Genomic DNA, 21,781 nt, shown 5'->3' with positions numbered 1-21,781 from the left:
GGACCCCACTCAGAGAGCCCTCTACAGAGCCATCATGCAGGAGAACTATGAGAATGTGACCTCACTGGGTAAGAGTTACTGTCCCCTCGGTTCTTGGAAGGGGAGAAAAAGATATCATATTTATGCCAGCTCCACAATGCCATCTCTACTCTGCCCTGTTTCAGCATCACCCCAATATGTCAGTGACACACACTCCCAGAGACCCTCCCCTGCTGCAGAACACTTTGGAGACAGAGCACAGGAGTCATATTTTACAGTGTCAAATATCTCCTGTTTGCTCAAGTAAAACTGAGGGTTAGGTGCAGCATAACCAACAGAAGCTTCCTACCCCTTCCCTTCTCTCAAACAGTGACCCTACTCCACCCAGACCACAATTATGCTTGAGGTGTAATGAGCAGGCTGCTGTAGTCAGAGCTGCTGGTCCAGGATTACTTATCACAGAGACACTCTGTGTGTCCTTGAATGCTGGCTGGGGGTATCCAGAAAAGGAAGCTCAGTGCGGATTTAGCATTAGTGGGGCCCTGTGCTCAACTTCATTTTTAGGGTCCCTCCTTGGGACCCAGCCAAGAAAAATAACATTCTTTCTTACCCCCCCCCCGGCCATTTTTCATTCTTTTTTTCTCCATCCTCCCGCTATAAGTAGTAGGAAGTAAATGAAAATAAAATTAGGTTCCTTGGTTGTTTCTGTAGTCTAATTTATTTTTCCACAGAGCACTTGAAAATCACTGAGGGTCTCGATGCACCACTTAATGATCTTTCCAAATATTGTTTGTAACGTTAGCTAACTATTGTAAAGTGCTTTGGATAAGAGCCCTTTATAAAAAAAACTGTAAAAAACATTGTGATGCGGGGTCAGGCCAGGATTTATGGTGTAGGAGGGGGATCAGGGCTGGGGGTGCAGAATCTGGGAGGCAGTTAGGTTGCAGGAGCAGGCTGGAGGTTGGGATGCAGGATCTGGCCAGGTTTTAGGATGCAGGAGAGGGCTCAGGGTTTGGGCAGATGGTTGGGGGGGTGGAGCGCTTATCTGGGGCAGCTCCCATTTGGTGCGAGGGGTGCAGGTGGGAATGTTGAGGGGGGGTACAGGAGGTCCTATTTGGTGCAAGGGGTGAGGGTGTGGGGGAGTCAGGGCCCTGCCTCCCCACTTCCTGCGATTCACCATGAGTCTCAGCCAGCCAGTAAAACAGAAGGTTTATTAGATGACAGGAACATGGTCTAAAACAGAATTTGTAGGTACAGAGAACAGGACCTCATAGTCAGGTCCATCTTGGGGGACAGGGAGCCAGACCCAGTTCTGGCCTCCCTCCATTTACCAGCCAGCTCCAAACTGAAACTCCCTCCAGCCCTCTTGCCTTTCTCTCTTTTCTGGGCCAGAAGACCACCTGATCTCTTTGTTCTCCAACACCTTTAGTTAGCACCTTGTGGAGGAAGGGCCCAGGCCATCAGTTGCGAGGAGACAGGGTGTCGGCCATTCTCTGTACAGACCTCTGTCCCTCCAAGGCTCTGCAACAATCACATGCTGTTATCCCACCACCTAGACACTTAAGAAATGCATAGGGGAAACTGAGGCACCCACACAGTATTCAGAGAAACCATTAAGAACATTCCCACTTCTCACATCTCTTCCCCTCTTCGAGACCGAACTGAGCAGGGTCACTTTAGCCGGTGACCTGGGGAAGTTGGAACCCACCAACGTTCCCATGGATGCCCCAGCATCTCTCTCATTCCTTGATGGGAGTTACACCAGGCCCTTCCAGTTTCACGCACACATCAGGGATGCTTGATGGCACTTGTAGGCCGCAGGTGGGAAGGTTTATGCGGCCTGTGCCCTTTTGTCACCCCACAACCCCTGGGGTTCAAACTGGGATCGGGTCTTCTCCCACCGCTCCAGTCTGGGGGGCTGTGATTCGGGCTTTCCTGGTTAAGTGCCCCCATATTGACATTGGCCACCCTCTGACCAGGTGACAGCTTGGCATCAGCCCCTTTCATCTGATGCAGCCACATCAAGGCAGAACGGTCAGTATACACAGCGAAGCGCTGCCCAAATAGATATGGCTGCAGCTTTTTAAGGGCCTGCTCCATGGCCAGGCATTTCTTCTCTATGGCCGGACAGTTCTGCTCCCAGGGCAGCAGTTTCTTGCTCAGGTACCCGATGGGGTGTCTCTCCCCCTTAGCATGGGCCTGCATCAGCACCGCGCCCAGCCCTGCATCTGTGGCATCGGTGAACACTGTAAAGGGCTTGACAACGTCCGGGTTTACCAGATTTACCAGGCCCTGGATTAGAGCCTCCTTCAGCACACAGAGAGCCCTCTGGCACTGCTTGGTCCAGACCACCACATCTGTCTTCCACTTCTTACATAGCTCAGTGATGCAGGCAGAGGAGCTAGAGTGGGGTACAAATGCCAGGTGCTCCAGAGGGAGTGAAAAGAACATAATCATCAAGTGATCCATCCCCTGTCGTCCATTCCATAGCTTGACTGTGCACTGTGTGAAGAAATACTTCCTTTTGTTTGTTTTAAGCCTGCTGCCTATTAATTTCACTGGGTGATTCCTACTCCTTGTGTTATGAGAAGGAGTAAATAACACTTCCTTATTTACTTTCTCCATGCCAGTCATGATTTTATAGACCTCTCTCATACCCCCTTCGTCTCTTTTCCAAACTGAAAAGTCCCAGTCTTTTTAATCTCTCCTCATGCGGAAGCTGTTCCATACCCCAATAATTTTTTTGCCTTTTTCTGGACTGTTTCCAATTCCAGTATATCTTTTTTTGAGATGGGGTGATGACATCAGCACGCAGTATTCCAGATGTGGGTGTACCATGGATTTATATTGAGGCAGTATGATATTTTCTGTCTTATTATCTATCTCTTTCTTAATGATTCCCAACATTCTGTTTGCTTTTTGCCTGCCACTGCACATTGAGTGGACGTTTTCAGAGAACTGTCCACAGTAACTCCAAGATCCCTTTCTTGAGTGGAAACAATTAATTTAGAACCCATCATTTTATACGTGTAGTTGGGATTATGTTTTCCAGTGGGCTGCACTATGTGCTATACTGACAAACCCATGCTGCTGAGATCCTGCATTCTGTAATATCCCTGCCCTTCCTGTTCCCTTTCTCCACTGAACCCCACCAGCCCATGCTTCCTGTTCCCAGCTTCCCCAGGAATCTTTGTCTCTGGACCTGTCTGTCAGCAAGAAGCAGTGCCAGGGAGACTTACCCTCTGGAGTCTTCGATTTCTGGGACATAAATTTACTTTCTCTGTGTTTTAGGAACCTCTTTGAAATTGAATATCTGTGACATTAACCACAGTACAATCTGGACTGTTGAACAGCTGTGTCCCTGCAATTTCCCAGACTGGGGTGCATAGGCGGACACGGCACATTTCATTAAGAGTGTGCACCCAGGGAATTCTATTTTTTTTTTAAAGGCAAACATTTATTGAATACTCAGTCATAAGTGTCATTATTTTTATTCATAAAACAAACTAAAGAAACTAAAACTGAACAAAACTTTTATTTTTTTTAAATTAACAATTAACTTTACTTAAAAAATGAGACACAAAATACCAAATTTTTGCTTTAGTGATAACCGGATGTATACAAAGATACAGTCAATTTTCATGATCTTTGTCTTTAACCAGATAATGAGCTAACCCAAATTGACCAAAACAGATTAAGGTCTCTTCATCTTCCTGTCCTAGAGAATGAAACATCACTCACTAGGTGTTATGGATTTAAATTCCTCAATCACATCATTGTAATTAACTGACGAAGCCAATTCTTGTTCGATGTACAAAATCATGAGCGAGTCGAGGTGCTGTGGGAACATTGTACTACTTTGTTTGCTTTTTACATGTGCTAGTTTCAAAAAGGCTCTTTCACATGAACAGCTTGTAACAGGTAAGACTGCAAAGCATTGAATAGATTTCTAAAAGGCCTGGAACATGGAAGACCAATCCAATTCCTTTAGCCAATCAAGCCACTCTCTGGTGGTGTTTGTAGTGCTACCTTTAAGAACAGATCCGTCATAACCCCGAAGCAATCCGACTTCAACTTCCAACTCATCCAAGGACACTTTAAATTTGTTGGCAGTTATTCTCATATCGTCCCTGCCGGTGTCTAAGCTCAGCAGTTTTCCCATTGCAGTCACAATTTTACAAGTGTCCTGTTCAAATTGCTGGTCAATGCCGGTAATCATAGAATCTAGGAGTGGGTAAAATGAAGTTATTCTCTCTCGCTCCTCTTTTGTATCAAAGTGATGCTGGGGCTCAAATATGTCATCAATACGAGTGGACGTTTTTCTCTTCTTAACTGGAGGAATCGATATATCATTCTCTATGCACATTATCACACTGTCATTGAAAATAGATTGAAAATATTCTGGGCCACTTCTTATCACAGCCAAAGAGTTACACAAGATTTTCACCCCTATCATTGCAGTAAGTAAGTTGAGATCTGGAGCTTGAAGAGCCTTACTCACTTTTACCACCATCTGGAGAATAGGGTGCATCATGTGAAGGGCAAAGATGAATTTAGTTCATGGATAAGGCCCCTGGCTTTTATTTTAGTGTCAGCAAGGCGAGTTGTTTCAATAATCTCTTGTAAAGCTTGTAAAATGATGGAGTAGTTTTGTTTTACAGCAGCCACTGCCTCTGCTCTGCATGCCCATCTTGTGTTTGGCAGGGACTTCAAAGTCTTCAACTGGGATCCTACTTCTTGTGAAATCTTCTCCATTACTTCATGTTGTACAGGACTCCCCTCCATAAAGGCATAAGGAGTCTGAATAACGCAAAAAAAATCAAAGACAGTTCTATTTTGTTTACTTGAAGGGTATGCATCTACTAGGACGAGGTTCAAGCAATGCACATAGCAGTGTACCTAGACTATTTCACTGTTTCTTTCTTTACATTTCATTTGAACTCCCACAGTACATCCAGAATAGTAGATGCGCCATTGAAACAGACAGACATTACTGAAGACCAGTCAATTTTAAGAATGCCACAGACGTCATTTAACCGGTCAAAAATAGACTGAGCATCAACTGTTAATAGTCTCTGAACAGGCATAAAATGTTCAACTGGACTATGTTTTTCATTGTCAAAATACCACACCACAATGGACATCTGTTCATGGTGTTCATAGTCTAGTGTCATCGGCAATTATTGAGATCAATTCTCCACTTAGTGAAGACACAATCTTTTGTTGCACAACATTGTCATTTTGTGTCATAAATCATTTTGGATGCAATTACTCAGAGAGGTGACATTTCGAGGAGATTGTTGCACATGCTTTGCCATTACGGGATCGTATTTTTGGAGCATATTGACAAGATTTAGAAATAAACCTTTCTCAAAACTGTCAGTTTTTCATTGTGACTCCTGAATGGTCTCCCACCTTTCGCCAATCACAGAACAATGTCAATCAGTCGCTCCATTACACTTTGGTTATGGCACCGTTCGTCTTGTTTAGACAGATAAGCCTGCTTGCCCTCATCCAACAATACATCAGTAGGTGTCCCTTCATTAAAACTTGACCATGAAGAACAGCTCAATGCATGAGATTTTCGCAGTTGCTGGTTTTTAAAACATTCGTTAGCTGTGTGCCAGTTTCTGAATCCCTTATCAATACGTGCTAGATCAGCATGACCTTTGTTTGCTGCATCATTAGAGGAGAAGAAATGGCAGTAAAAGCAAAATGCTGCGTCCTTTGATGGGCTATATTCTAACCACCTATACTTTTCATACCAATCAGACTGAAAACTTCTTTGTTTATTCCCTATTTTACTTCTAGGAAACATGCTCAATGTAAGCTGATTAGAACACCAGTCTCGATTATCTAGAGGTCCTTATCTATTTTTTAGAATATCACAGACCGGGTCATCAGAGGGAATGTTTGATGGCTTTGAATAGGAGCTATACTAACCTGAACTAAGAGACAAAGTCTGTTTGTGTTGGTCATTACTCAGTTTATTGAACGCACTGGAACTGGTGGCGGCATTATCTTCATGTAAGTTCTTAACCGAGGAGTGTGAGGTGTTTGCACTACTATCAGCACATTCATTGTAATTCAGTTTGTCTGCTTCTTTTCTTATCTTAACAAGAAACCGATCCATATTCTAAAATTAAAAGGGAGTATAATACGATTGAATTGAAACGTAAAGCCACAGGCTTGTTATGATATTTCAGTAGAGTACATGCAACAAAGATGACAAACACTATAGACACTGTGCTGGGCACGCCTGATGCAGCCATTTGTATAGGTCAAAGAATTTTCTAGAATAGTAGTCAGAGGGGTAGGGGAGGACCAATGATAATGCAGCACCGCAGTAGTGGGGACACATGCTGCGATCAAACATTGGCTTTATATAGAGTGTATCATGCGATTAAATTAAAACATAAAGCCACTTTTTTTTTGAGACATTAGGGCAGGGGCGGGCAAACTTTTTGGCCCGAGGGCCACATCAGGGTTGCAAAATTATATAGAGGGCTGGATAGGGAAGGCCCTGCCCCCCATCCACCCCCCTAGCCCCCTGACAGACCCCCAGGACTCCCACGCCCATCCAACATGCCTTCTCCCTGACCGCCCACTCCAGAGACCCTTGCCCCTAACCATCACCTCGGAACCCCACCCCTTATCCAACCAGGGGCAGCAAGTTTGTATGATTTTTGGTGGTGCCCAAGCAGAGCTGTCCCATCCATAGGACGGACCGGGGCAACCACCCTGGACTCTGCAGTTTGGGGGGCCTTGTGCTTTAGGGGGACACGGGATCCAGGGCAGCCTGGGGGTTTAACAAGGGGGCTGGCACCAGTGAGCAACTTGGCCTCTTCCCACCAAACCCCCACCCCTGAGCAATGCTGGGATCTGGTGGAGTGGAGCAGAGGGGCTGGGGCCAGGTCACTTGCTGCTGCCAGTGCCTGGCTCCCCACTATCCCCCCAGGCTGCCCTGGACCCCTTGTCCCCCTGAAGAATGGAATAGAGCTACGCACCACCATGTTGCGTGATGGACACTTGACAAAGTTATTAGACTTAGCGATGGACATTGGGGGAGGTAGGGGGCATTATGTCATTCAGTCATTCAACCTGTAAAATAGCACACTATTTTCCACACTGAAAAAAAAAGTAACCTAGTTAATAATAATAAAATCAACTCATATAATTAATAAAAAATGCATGTATACTGTATATGAGTTTATTATATGAGAAATGAAAATGAGCTTGCTTTGGAATTTTACAAGGCACTTATATCACTTAAACACATTTGGTACCCTGAGTAATGATAACACTTGCAAATCACATAAATAGGGATCTCATGGTCCCCTGCCTTCACCCCATTGCAAAGGCGCAGGTGTTATTGCTGTCTGCCCTAGGGCTGCAGAAAACCCTATGGGCAAAACATATGGAAAGAAGAGGATCAATTTATACAGAGGGCTGAAGGAGGACTCCCATAGTGCATTAATTAACACTCAATAAATACATCAAAATTAAATACATTACGGAGATAAGAACCTGTAATGACAATTTTACTTCATGAGACGCTCCAGAGAAAGAAGATCTAGAGGGAGTAATGGGAGGGAGAATCCCAGGGAGACCAAAGGGGCTGGTAGAGGGAGCAGACAGAGAAGAAGGGTAGAGGCAGAGTGGCTGCAGGGTTAGCCAAGCCTTCTGCATCTCCCCTGTGGGTGGAGACACTGATCTCTTTCACTGTAAGATGGAACAATAGAATGGAATGCCCAGAAGAATGAATGACTTGAGGACAATTTCCTGAGCGACCTATACCCTTGCAGAGTTTTTCTAGCTCTGACATTTACATTTTTACACAGGGTGGTTTGGCTCACAGAAATAAAAATCTGCACATCTTCCATGTGTTTTTGGACCAATGGAAAAAACCAGATACAATTCAAATGACTTTTAAAATTCCCTATGAAACTGAGTTAACAAAACAAATGAGCTTATGAACAACCAAAAAATATACTTTTCAAGTGAAAAACTATAACTGGATATCTTTGCAAAGAAATTGTAAATTTTCTTACAGGAAAACCACTAACTGTCTGGAAAGGAAGAGTAGATTAAATTACTTGCCTCAGTGAAATTAAATATCCAGAGAATTGCTGTGCCTGTGATGATGATGACCGGGTTTTACTCACCTATGGCTCCCCCTCCCCATGCTGTGGAGGCACAGCCAGGGAGGTCTGTATCTGCAAGCATTTGGCTCAGCGTGGAGCCAGACACACTGCCCCAGAGCTCTGCCCTGCATTAGGGTGTGCCTTGGCACACCCTGTGCACATGCCTATGCTGGGGTACATTTTACACTGCTTTACTGTGAGAGCACCCACTCCTGGGCAGGTAACACACAGTCTCCAGCATGTACCTCGCTCCCAGCAACATGGTACTGTGCTGCTAGTTAGCCACTTACAAATTACAGTACCCCACGAGAGAACCGCAGAAAATTCTCTGGTCCCAGACTTTTCCCCCAGAAATGTGCATCTTGCCCTGTCCAGAACGTTACTGAACAACGCAATTTCATGTGAAGTCTGTCCTTTCATCAGTGGAACATGACAGGCACCAGCCTTTTTATCCCAAATGGAGTTTCCAACACACTTTAATCCAAACACACTGATTTGATAAAACAATAAAACAACATTGTTAACTGCTGGGGAAAAAAAGATTTTCACTAACTATGGGTAATGAGGCATAAAAGTCAGAATTGTTTACAAAATAAATGCTAGATAAAACACAAACTAACGTCTAAGCTAACAAGCTAAAATGGATTCAAAGCAAATGTTTCTCTCACATATGCTGAGATGGGCTGGCTTTCCTTTCAGCCAGGACTCCCCCTAACCTGCCCCTGCTGCCCAAGGTCAGTTCTTCAGCAATTGTCATGAGCAGAGGGAAAGGGGAGAGAAAGAGGCTCAAGCATTTTCCTCACCTCTTTTTATAATTCAGTCCTTTATACTAGAAACAACTTCAGTTCTCAACTGAATCATGGTGCCAGGCTGACTGTTGTAGATAGGAACTTCAAGTGGTCCCTGTGATGAAATGTAAATGTGTTCATCACACCTTCCCCCTGCTGGAAAATGGCTATTTGACCAGCTGTTTGCCTTGCTGTTTGCTGAGGAACTTAGAGTTAGGGTTGCAACTTTTTCAGTAATATCATACAGTAAAATCTGATAACTTTACCTACAGTGTTGCTACACATTTTAACAGGAGGATAATATTCAGTAGATTGTCTTTTCAAATGATACCTCACAAGCCATACTGTGATAAATGAAGAAGAGGGAAGGGAGCTCCCTTTTATTAAACGCCCAGCCAGCCAGTTAGCTGTAAAATCCCTGTTGGTGTCTGTTCTCTGCCTGTTTTACCTGTAAAGGGTTAACAAGCCCATAGGTTAAAAAAAAAAAAAGAGTGGACACCTGACCAAAGGAGCCAATGGAAAGGCTAGAACTTTTTGAAATGGGAAGGTAACTTTCACTTTGTCATTCTCCGGAGAAGGCGACACAGAGTAGCAATGCTGTGTATGGCTTGAAGCAGGTATGAAAATTCATCTTGCATACTTAGAAGAAATGATTTGGATAGGGAATGTTTAGACAGACACCATCAGGTTTATTTTTTATGTTGACTTTTGGATCTCCTCTGTGCTATCCCAGATGCTTTTGTTTGCTTGTAAGCTTTCAGCTGAACTCCCAAGAAGGCTATTTTGGGTGCTTACAAAAATTAATTGTTTCTTTTAAGATCTAGCAAAAAGCCTAATTTCCAGATGTATTGTTTTCCTTTTCGATTTTAATCAAATTTACCTCTTTTAAGAACAAGATTGGATTTTTGGTGTCTTAAGAGGTTTGTGTGTGTTGTTTGATTAGCTGGTAGCCAGAGCTGATTTCCTTTGTTTTCTTTCTCAGCTCTTTCCCAGAGGGGAGATGGAAGGGCTTGAGGGCGCCCCAGAGGGAGGAATTCCCAAGTACTCCTTCCTGGGTTCAAGATTTTTTTTTTTTTCATTTGGGTGCTTGCAGCATTTACCAAGCCAAGGTCAGAGGAAAGCTGTAACCTTGGGAGTTTAATACAAGCCTAGAGTGGCACGTATTATTTTTTAGAATACTTGCAGGCCCCACTTTCTGCATGCGGAGTGACAGAGTGGGGATTCAGCCCTGACACATACTGTGTACAAAACTGATCATAATTTTGTAGAAGAGTGAACATAGGGGTACAAACTGACACAGCGTCTGTCTATGTGTGTTCCTAGCAGATATGTGGGTATTTCAGTCCATTAGAATCAGAGTGTTCAGCATGTTCAAAGACATGGGGAGCTGGTCCTGGGAATTCACTGGTTTAAGTGTGACATTGTCTGGAATTGTGAGACCCTTTATATTATTATTATTATTATGTTATTATTAATACCAATATGATAAAATTGCAATGAATTGTGCTAGATGTGCCATGTAAGGTGTCAATGAAAATATCGTGATTTTCCAAGTATGATAATTTTGTTTCTATCTTTGTATCACCTTTGTATTTTGAGTTATAGATATGTAGGGTATATCCCAGACTTGTGCAGTCTTTCTGGGTGACAACCCCAGATATATTGGTATCACTGCTGCCTAGCCTGTTTGATGGCCCATCTAGGGTCATCAGCTGTACTATGAGCACATGGAAAGGACCAAGGGGATACACCTATTAAGTCCACAAGACATGCAGGGGTATGCCTGTATAAGGAGAACGCCAAGGCTTTTCCATGCTATGTGCTGTGAAACTTGTATTTGGGACACAGGAAGTACAAGCCACATGGTAAAAAGGAGTATAAAGGACACCTGCGTCATCTGGATTTTGTCTTCAATCCCTCTTCCTACCTCTGGAAGAACTTCTTTACAAACTGAAGCCTTGAACAAAGAACTGAATGATGTGGGTGTGTTCCAGATGGACTTTCAAGCCAGCAACTCACCAATACTGCTAAGAACCAGATACATACATTTCTGAATGTATCTGACTGCTTTCCCATTTAACAACTTCTTTCTTTCTTTCTTTTATAATAAACTTTTAATTTAGATGCTAAAGCATTGGCTGGAAGGTTGGAATTTTGGGCAATATCCAAATCTATACTGACTTGGTGATGTGGCTGACCTTTGGGGTCAGAAGAACATTTTGTCTATGCACGCAGTGTTTTTAAGTAATCTCTCACTGTACTGGACCTAGGTGCTGATTGGGAGTCAGAGAACTGGAATGCAATAAAGGGGACTGTGTGATTTCTTTTTTCAGCTTCTCAATAACCAGTGTGGGGGACCAGGAGCAGTTTGTGACTGGTCATTGAGTTTAACTTCACTGTTAACCACTAGCTTTTGGAGCATCTGCTCTCCCTTTTTCAGCCTACCCTGACCTTGGCATTTTCAGTGAGGACTGCACCAGGCACACCAGGTCAGACTAAGTACTGAAGATAAATTACTAGAATGTTTTTTATGACCAAGTCTTAAGAAATCCACCGAACTCCTTTGTTTTCTTTCATCTGAGCAGGGTTTCCAGTTTCCAAACCTGATGTGATATCCCAGCTGGAACAAGGAGAAGAGCCATGGGTCCCAGACCTCCAGGGTTCAGAGGAAAGAGAGATCCTGAGAGTTCCCTGCATAGGTGAGGAAACATTAAACCAACTCAGAATCTGTAAGTGCCTGAAGGAAACATCTGGGATCCACTAGAAATCCCTTGGAAGATCTCTCAGTTCATTATTGTCGCTACCAGAGGTCATATCCTCAGGGTAACTATAGCTCATGGCTTCCTGTAGATTCTAATAGACACCAGGCAGTAGCTTCCTCCCTTTCCCATGTGAATTTGGATGGGATGTGAAGGCCGAATTGATCCCCTCCTCTTTCCTGTTTGAGAGAAGAGTTTGGGGGAGTTCAGTTCCTAATTTTTATTTGATGTCTCCTCAGCACTTGTTTTGGTTTGCTGTTCTCATTTCCATCCCTGTTTAAGGTTTCTGTTTCTATCACAGCAGGTGATGCAATGGTATGTGAGAAAGAGGAGCAGAATTCTCAGCAGGAAAATGTTGAGCAAGTGGATAAACACAGAGAATTATCACAAAGATTGGAAAGGAATGTGTGCAGGAGTTATGAGCAGGAAAAATCTTGTGAGATTCAGCACAGACCAGAAAGAAAGCCAGGAAACCAGCTAGGGGAGAAAGGGAACAAATCTATTTCCTGTCGAGGAACTCAGAAGGATTTCAAAGAAAGCACAACAGAGCAGGAAATCCTCAGGAGAAAAAGAAAAAATACATGCACTGAGTGTGGAAAAAACGTATGTGACTACTCAGCCCTTATAAAGCATCAGAGAATTCACACGAAGGAGAGGCCCTATGAATGTAGTGAGTGTGGGAAAACCTTCAATCGCAGCTCGCACCTTATTAATCATCATAGAATCCACACAGGGGAGAGGCCTTATGAATGCAGTGAATGTGGGAAAACCTTCAATCACAGCTAGCACTTTATTAGTCATCAAAAAATCCACACAGGGGAGAGGCCTTATGAATGCAGTGTGTGTGGGAAAACTTTCAATCGCAGTTCGCACCTTAATAGTCACCAGAGAATCCATACAAAGGAAAGGCCCTATGAATGTAGTGAGTGTGGGAAAAACTTCACTAACAACTCAAACCTTAGTAGGCATCAGAGAATACACACAGGGGAAAAGGCCTATGAATGCTGTGAGTGTGGGAAAAGCTTCACTTGCAGATCAGGCCTTTTTGAGCATCACAGAATCCACACTGGGGAGAGGGCCTATGAATGCAGTGAATGTGGGAAAAATTTCACTCACAGATCAGCCCTTTCTAAACATCAGAGAATCCATAGAGGGGAGAGGCCCTATGAATGCAGTGACTGTGGGAAAAGCTTCCATTATAGCTCGCACCTTATTGGGCATCAGAGAATACACACAGGGGAGAGGCCCTATGAATGCAGTGATTGTGGGAAAAACTTCATTCACAGATCTCACCTTATTATGCATCAAAGAATCCACACAGGGGAGAGGCCCTATCAATGCAATGATTGCGGGAAAAGCTTCACTAGCAGCTCAGACCTTTCTAAACATCAGAGAATCCACACAGGGGAGAGGCCCTATCAATGCAGTGAGTGTGGGAAGACCTTCACTAACAGCTCAGCTCTTTCTAACCATCAGAGAATCCACACAGGGCAGAGGCCCTATGAATGCCGTGAATGTGGGAAAACCTTCACTAACAGCTCAGCCCTTTCTAACCATCACAGAATCCACACAGGGGAGAGGCCCTATGAATGCTGTGAGTGTGGGAAAACCTTCAATCAAAGCTCACACCTTATTCGGCATCAAAGAATCCACAGAGGGGAGAGGCCCTACGAATGCAGTGATTGTGGGAAAACCTCTTGGCACTCAACCCATGTTAGCCATCAGAGAATCTGCAAGGGAGGTGAAGATGATGATAACCTTTAGGGCTATGAGTATTTTGTTTTTGTAATACTTTGGCTGATTACCATATAGTAACTTTTAAAGCTGTTTGAACAGTTTGCAGCACCGTTATCCCTCAGCTTGTCCAGATGAGGGGCCCATTTTGGCCTTTTTTCAGTTTGCCCTGTTTTGAGGTGGACCCATTTGTCCTTTCTATCAGCTCCATTGTCCCATAAGTAATTTGAGTGTGCCCTTCCTATCAGGAGACAGTGAGCATCATGTTTATACCATTCCTCCTCTTGCAACATTATTGTTAGAGTCACCAGTGATACAGATTGTGTCACTGCCAGTTTTTCTCACGTTGCTCTAGGTTGTGCTGAAGAGCAGATATATTGGGACCTTTTCGAGTTATATTATTTAAATGAAGAGGAGCAGGGGCAGGAAAAAGTGTCATTTCAGCCTGTGTGTCACTGGAAGGAGATGGAGTGACTCAGAGATTCCTTCTTGCCCCATAACAGCAGAACTGTTACCTTTTTTCTGAGCTATGCAGAGTTTATCTTCATCACATTCTATCCATCCACTTCTCAAAGTGTTATGTGATGAAGTGTTCTTAGTTGCTTAAAGATGATACTTTGACTTCTTTAGTCCTATACTAGAGTCGCTGTGACTGGAGATGAAAGTGTCAAGGGCCTGGAAGGGAAATTCAAATGGATCCCAAATACAATGTGATCATTTTGAATTTAAATCCCATCTATTGGCATAGCCACTTCTAACAAGGTGGTTGTTTTGTCCTCCATTATGGTGATGCTAGGATACTAAAAATTGTGTAAATAACATAATTGACTATTGAGACAGTGCTGAGTAAAGCAGGTTTGAATGGATCAGAGGAGAATGTGTTGGGAGAATCTCTTGTCCTGATTCTGAATAATCAGATGTAACCTGCTCTGGACTTTCACTTGACACTTTCATTGTCATGTTTTCTATCCCTCTGAGATGTGGATTTCTATCTTTCCTAGAGGCTCCTTGGTCACCCAGTTGGATATTAGATCAGTTTGATAGGATGTAGCTCAGATTTTTTTGGAGACTTTAAGATTAATGACCATTTGCTAAAGTCATCATTTTTCACTTCAGTTTTGATTTTCCCCATCCCTCCATGATGACATGGAGAAAGTTCAGATGCAGTTCTGTCAAGAGGAAAGACCTCTCCAATTTACTGGACATGCTAACAAAGAAACAGTGGTGATTTAAAATCTCCACTCAGAAATGGTGAATAACAGCAGAAACCCAACTAAGTGGAGGAAGTGCATATGATCAGAGTGCAGTTCAGTTGTTTAAGTCAGTATTGTCTCAGATGAGCTGGGGAAAATATTCCATGGTAAGCTGTTTTGAACTAGGCAAAATGTCAATGTATTTGGTTCCCAAAGCATTTGTAATCCAGGCCCCATAAAGGTCTCTACTAGCTAGTCCTATGGTATGGGAGATGCTGCCTTTCATGGCACAGATGTTGAGGAAATAGAAGTGTGGGTTTTGTTTAATTTATCCTCTGTAGTTGCTTAAAATGTGTATATCATTAAATCAGTGTTGGAAATCTAATAGCTGCAGAAAAATAGCTCTTTTTGACTAGTAACTCCAGCTCTGGTAACTAACAGAGATTCTGATCCAGGCCTGTATCCAGTCCCGTGACTGGAACTGTGCCACCAAATTAAAGCAAAGCTGGGCATGTTTTGTTAAGCCACTGCTAAGATTTTGAGTGGTTTTGTAAAGGATTCTACTTCAGACAACTGTAAATGTAGCTTAACCAAGGCCAAAGATTTGAAAACAACTGGGCTTTAAAGAATACACACCCAATTCTTGCTTTCCATTCAAGTAAAGCAAGCTGTGGTGACCAATGACCCAAGGAAAATTGTTTGTACTACTCCACTTCCTAGTTCAGTGTCACTGATTACATTTCCAAAAGATACCAGGGTTTGATTGAGAACAATCATCCTTCACCATTTGGATCCAAAGAGAGAGTGCTTCATAGGACATTCCTTCCCTGTGGATCTGCAACTGGCTGCCTGATTGGGTAACAAGGACTTTCAGTCTATAGAAATGATGGTAACTAATGAGATAATGAATGTGTCAGGCTACAGTTTTAGACTTCAGGATACACATATGTTCTGTGGCTACACAATAAAGCTGATGTTGGCACAGCTGCATCAATGCTATTACAGACGTTGTAAGCCAATGAAAGTGATCTCTCCTGTTGACTTTATTAGTATCCTCCACAAGCTGCAGTGGTTATATTGGCAGGAGTAGCTCTCCTGCTGATGTAGCGCTATCTACACAGGGTTAGGGCTTTGTAACTATGTAGCTCAGCGGTGTAGATTTTTCACACCCCTGAGCAATATAGTTATACTGATAAATGTCTTTACTGTAGACCAGACAGTTTTCTCTTGTGTTTTATGCATTTACAGCACTTCTGCTCTATCTCCTCCTTCTTTGAAAGATTAAAAAGTATGAAAAGAGAGGTATTTTTCCTCATGATGCAAACATGCCCACATTGGAGATCACTTCCACAAACAGACATGGCAGATGAACCAGAGATATATGAACTCACGGAAGTGGTTGGGGCCTACATTAAAACAAACCATAATTTGAGCCAAGCTTCAGTTGTTGGCAATGGGGATATATATTACAGGAATTTGTAATATTTGAAGATGTTCTTGTTACCAATGAAAATGAAGTTATAGTTGAAGTTACTGGTTAAAGAGTAAGAGACTAATTGTGTGATAATCTGACTTATTTTGGAAAACTGAAAGCTGACTTGTTTATTGTTTTGTTAGTTATACAGGAAATGAAATGGTTAATCTTGAAAAGTTAATTTGATTTAATTTACCGCCTGTAGTGTAAGAAGTTCTGGTAGAAAACCTTACTCCAAAGGTTGGGGGCAGAGAATGTGTGTGAGAAAGAGCATAAAGAGAATATTGATCCAGGATATATTTTAATTTTTTGTGTTTCAAATATAATTTTGTTTGCTTAGCTCAAAGTCAATTTCTATTAAAAGGAAAACTTCTTGAGGAGACAAGTTGTAAAACGTTTTGCCCACTTAGCCTGTAAAAGTCACTGACTTCCCCACTTCTCTAATTTGCAAAGGAAAGGCCTGACCTCTGTCCTAGGATGTGTCCAGCATATAGGAAAGCTGCAGTCGTCAACCATCAATATCAAAGAAAAGGCTGAAGTCCATTGCCTTTCATATCAAAAAGCCATCTAAAGGCTGGTCTATACTGAAAAGCTATATTAACATAGCCACAATTCACAGGAGTGTGAAAAATCCACTTCACTGAGTTAATATGATTTGAGCCCCCGGTATAGACAGTGTTAGGTTGTCAGAAGAATATTTCCAGTGTTTGAAGTGTAGATGTAGCCTTAGACAGATTGATCCCCTATGGGAATCAAGTCATGACATCAATTCCAATTTTGACCCATCTCCCTGTATGTGAGAAAGCTGCTAGTATGGAGGGCTGAGCCAGTTGTCCAGTCACCTGGTTCCTCAACTGTAGCTACAGTTCTTAGTGCCCATCAATCCAAAGACTGAGAGAAATGTTGAGTTCCAACCAATGCCATTTTAGTATCTTATTGTTCCTCTCTGTTTTCTGTGCTGGCCTGTCTGTTATATCAGGGTGTGAGTGTATAGCTCAGTGCATGTTTGACAAAAGCTCATTAGTGCCTTTGTCTGATGCACATCAGATGCTCCTGGAGGGTGGTAGCAAAGCCAGACTCAACATCTTGTTATTTTTACTCAGGGCTTGGCTACACTTGGAGTTGTGCAGTGCTGGGAGTTACAGCTGTGTTCGTACAGCTGTGTAGGGACAGCGCTGCAGTGTGGCCACACTGACAGCTACCAGCGGTGCAGTGTGGCCACATTTGCAGCATTTGCAGCGCTGTTGGGAGTGGTGCATTGTGGGCAGCTATCCCACAGAGCACCTCATCCCATTGTGGCGCCGTGGGTTGTGGGAAGGGGACAGAAGGGTGCGGGTCATTCCGCTTCCTGTCCCAACGCCCCATGGTGCAACGCTACACATCCCATCAGTGTTTTTCCGTCCACATTTGGCGCCATCGTGAGTCTCCCAATGGTTTGTGTGCAGCGCAATTTCTGTGGGAAATGGAGCCCGAGCTGCTGAGGACTTTGCTGATGAGTGTCGCCAGCACATCACGTTTGGCAGTTGAGCTATTCCGTCAGCTCCAAAGTGACAGTGAGGAGTCTGACGACGATATTGAGTCACCTTACGCATGTGACACTAAATTGCTTTTGGCAGTGACGGACATGCTCAGCACCATTGAATGCCACTTTTGGGCTCGGGAAACAAGCACTGAGTGGTGGGATCACATCGTCATGGAAGTCTGGGATGACGAGCAGTGGCTGCAGAACTTTCAGATGAGAAAAGCCACTTTCATGGGACTGTATGAAGAGCTCGCCCCCACCCTGCGGCTCAGGGACATGAGATTGAGAGCTGCCCTGCCAGTGGAGAAGCGAGTGGTTACTGCAGTCTGGAAGCTGGCAACTCCAGACAGCTACCGATCGGTCGGGAACCAGTTTGGAGTGGGAAAGTCAACCATTGGAATCGTGTTGATGCAAGTTTGCAGGGCCATTAATCGCATCCTGCTAAGAAGAACTATGACTCTGGGGAATGTGCAGGACATTCTGGATGGGTTTGCACAAATGGGTTTCCCTAACTGTGGAGGGGCGATAGATGGGACGCATATTCCTATTCTGGCACCACCCCACATAGCATCCGAGTACATTAATCGGAAGGGGTATTTCTCTATGGTTCTCCAGGCGTTTGTGGATCACCGTGGGCGTTTCATTGACATTTACACAGGCTGGCCTGGAAAGGTGCATGATGCACGCATCTTTCGGAACAGTGGCCTGTTCAGGAAGCTGCAGGCCAGGACTTTTTTCCCAGACCAGAAGATCACGGTAGGGGATGTTGAAATGCCCATTATGATCCTTGGAGACCTCCCGCTTACCCGTTAATGCCTTGGCTCATGAAACCTTAAACAGGGAAGCTTGACAGGAGCAAGGACCGGTTCAACTACAGGCTGAGCCGGTGCCGAATGACTGTGGAGTGTGCTTTTGGCCGTTTAAAAGGGTGCTGGCATTCTCTTTATGGGAAGCTAGACTTGGGGGAAAGCAGCATCCCTGCGGTTATATCAGCGTCCTGTATCCTCCATAATATTTGTGAAGGGAAGGATGAAACATTCAGTCAGGAATGGACCTCCGAGGTTCAATGCCTGGAGGCTGAATTTGCACAGCCAGAGAGCAGGGCTACTAGAGAGGCTCAGCACAGGGCTACAAGGATTAGGGATGCCTTGAGAGAGGAATTTAAGGCTGAAAGCCAACAGTAATGTTGGATGCCTTGTACGGGAGTGAAGTGCAATGGTTACAGTGATTTGCAGTGCCTGTTTTTTCCTTGGGGTACGGTATCTTTCACTTTCTGCAACAATAAAAACTGTTTTGAAAGCCAAGAAATCATTTATTGAAAAGAAAGTAAGTAAAAGGGCAGCGGGGTAGCGTGGTGAAGTGTACAGTCAGAGGTTTGAATATGTCCTGCCTGGAGTGCTATGCAATGACTGCTGAGCTTCAGGATGAAAATGCTGAATGGTGATGGGGGTTGAGTGCAGAGGGTAAGGGTCATAGTTCTCAGGGCTGGTGGGTGAACATAGAGGTTTTGGGGGCAGCTGGTGGTGGTAAGAACCTGGATGCTGGAGAAGGGTGTTTTGAACTGACATTGGGGCACAGGGGAGAGAGCTTTGTGACGGGGGGGTGTGGGCAGCACGGTATTGCTCTGCCTCCATGGCTACGAGTGACTGGATATAGTCCATTTGGCACACCAGGAGGCTTATCAGCTGCTTTGTGCTTTTCTTCTTAGCCAATTCCTTTCTCCTTGTCATGGTATAATTCCCCACTCTGAACTTTAGCATCCAAAAGATGGGGTACCAGCATGAATTCCTCTAAGCTCAATTACCAGCTTAGAACCTGTAGCGCTGCCACCAACCAGGAATTCCAGTGCCTGGTACACTCTGGTCCCCCAAAAACCTTGCCCGGGGACTCCCACGACCCAGTCCCTCTGGATCTTAACACAAGCGAAGTAAACCCTTTCCCTCACCGTTGCCTCTCCCAGGCTTCCCCTCCCTGGGTTACCCTGGAAGATCACTCTGATTCAAACTCCTTGAATCTTAAAACAGAGAGGAAAATCCACCTTCCCCCCTCCTTCTCTCTCCCCCTCCCAGACTCTCCCTGAGAGAGAAAGGTTAATTTCTCTCTGTGTTAGGATTACTTTCTCTCCCCCTTCCATTCTTTCTCCCCACCAATTCCCTGGTGGATCCAGACCCAGTCCCCTAGGGTCTCACCAGAATAAAAAAAACAATCAGGTTCTTAAACAAGAAAATCTTTTAATTAAAGAAGGAAAAACAATAAAAATTATCTTTGTAAATTTAAGATGGAATATTTTACATGGTCTTTCAGCTAGATGTAGAGAATACCCTCCCAGCCTAAGTATACAAATGCAGATTAAAATCCTTTCAGCCAAATACACATTTGAACTCTTCCCAACCAAATACACATTTGAACTCCTCCCAGCCAAATACACATTTGCAAATAAAGAAAACAAACATAAGCCTAACTTACCTTATCTACCTAGTACTCACTATTCTGAACTTATAAGAGCCTGTATCGGAGAGATTGGAGAAAAGCCTGGTTGCATGTCTGGTCCCTCTGAGCCCCCAGAGTGAACAACAACCAAACCCTAACAGCACACACACAGACTTCCCTCCCTCAAGATCTGAAAGTATCCTGTCCCCTGATTGGTTCTCTGGTCAGGTGACAGCCAGGCTCACTGAACTTAAGCCTTTACAGGCAAAGGAGATATAAAGTACTTCTGTTCTATTAACTCCTACTATCTGTTTATGACACTCCTGCTTTCTCTTTCCCTCCAGTGCTGCATTTTCTCTCTCCAATCCTGCAGCTTCTTACTCTCTGTGGCAGACTGATTCATAACTGCTTTCACCATATCTTCTTTGTTTTTTCGTGGCTTTTTCGTCAGGTTTTGTAGCTTCTCATCAGTCTTTGATAAGGCCAGTCCATTTCTAGCAGTAGTCAAGGACACTGTTATTAGAAAAAAGACAAAAATTGAAACATTTAACAGAAAGGCAGCATTGTGTATAATCACAGTGAAGGAATTCACAGTCTCACTTTAGCATAATTTCCACATACCAAACACAGCACAGAGAGCCCACAGCAGCGAAGACATGGTGAGTAAGGGGTAATGAGTGCAGGAGTTAATTAATCCTGGAAGCCATCTCACTGCCGCAGCTCACCTGGGAAGGGGAATTGATTGGTTCAGGGCTGCACTGGGGTTTCTGTGCATTGGGGAAAGCAGAGAGCTGCGGGGGGACCTGCACTGAACACTATCCCAACATTTTCCACAGGAATTAATTCTGGAAGATATCTCACTGCTGCAGGTTACCTGAGAAGCAAGGGAGGGTCTTCTACAGCAATGCAGATTCCGCCCTGGCCCCTATGCAGCTTGCCTGTGTGCAGCAATGGTTCCCCCACCCCTCGCAGCACAGTGGCGCGAACGCATTAGCCTGACTGGGACAAGGACCACAGTGGCTCTCCCTATAAACTTGCGCAAGCGCATTGCCCACGCTCTGGCTGAAACTTGAAGAGATTACCGAGGCCGATTACTGCAACGTGATAGACCATGTCAATGGGCTATTCCACATCTAGGCATGCATGCATGCAGCCATAACCCTCCCTTCTCTTCCTAAACATTTCCATCCTGAAAATAAAAGCTGCTTACCGTGAACCCACTCTTCTGCTTCTTCTTCACCAACAAGTTCCAGCTGCTGTGACTGGCTAGCTTCCTCCTGGCTTGAGAAGAGCTCCTGGCTGCATGCCTGCTGGGACTCCGGGGTGTCTCCTCCCACCCCAGTACCCTCACTCTCGGTTTCCTCCCCCTCCTCCACCTCCCTCTCCTCTCCCTGCTCTGAACTTTCCATCGTGGTCCTCAGATTGGCAGTGGGGGCAGCGCCGGAGCGGCGGTTTCCCTTGCGGGCTTTGCAATAGGCACTCTGCAGCTCCTTCACTTTAACCCTGCACTGCACCGCGTCCCGGTCATGGCCCCTTTCCATCATGGCCTTTGATATCTGCCCATAGGTATCATAATTCCTATGGCTGGAGTGCAGCTGTGACTGCACAGCTTCCTCCCTCCAAACACTGATGAGGTCCATCAACTCACCATTGCTCCATGCTGGGGCTCGTTTGGTGCATGGAGGCATGGTCACTGATTGATTGCACTCCACACCTGGCTGAGCAAACAGGAAGAGGATTTTTAAAATTCCTGGGGCA

At 44.3% G+C, this 21,781-nt stretch overlaps 2 pseudogenes; one reads left to right on the top strand and one right to left on the bottom strand.

Annotated features, from left to right (window-relative positions):
* Positions 1 to 21,781, bottom strand: part of LOC115643861 — a 100,768-nt pseudogene that overhangs the window by 25,066 nt on the left and 53,921 nt on the right.
* On the top strand, positions 42 to 17,236 carry LOC115643860 (annotated as a pseudogene).

The sequence above is a fragment of the Gopherus evgoodei genome, unplaced genomic scaffold, assembly GCF_007399415.2.
Source record: "Gopherus evgoodei ecotype Sinaloan lineage unplaced genomic scaffold, rGopEvg1_v1.p scaffold_74_arrow_ctg1, whole genome shotgun sequence".
Taxonomy (NCBI): domain Eukaryota; kingdom Metazoa; phylum Chordata; order Testudines; family Testudinidae; genus Gopherus; species Gopherus evgoodei.
The sequence above is the reverse complement of the archived record's forward strand: the minus strand, read 5'-3'. Positions and strand labels throughout refer to the sequence as shown.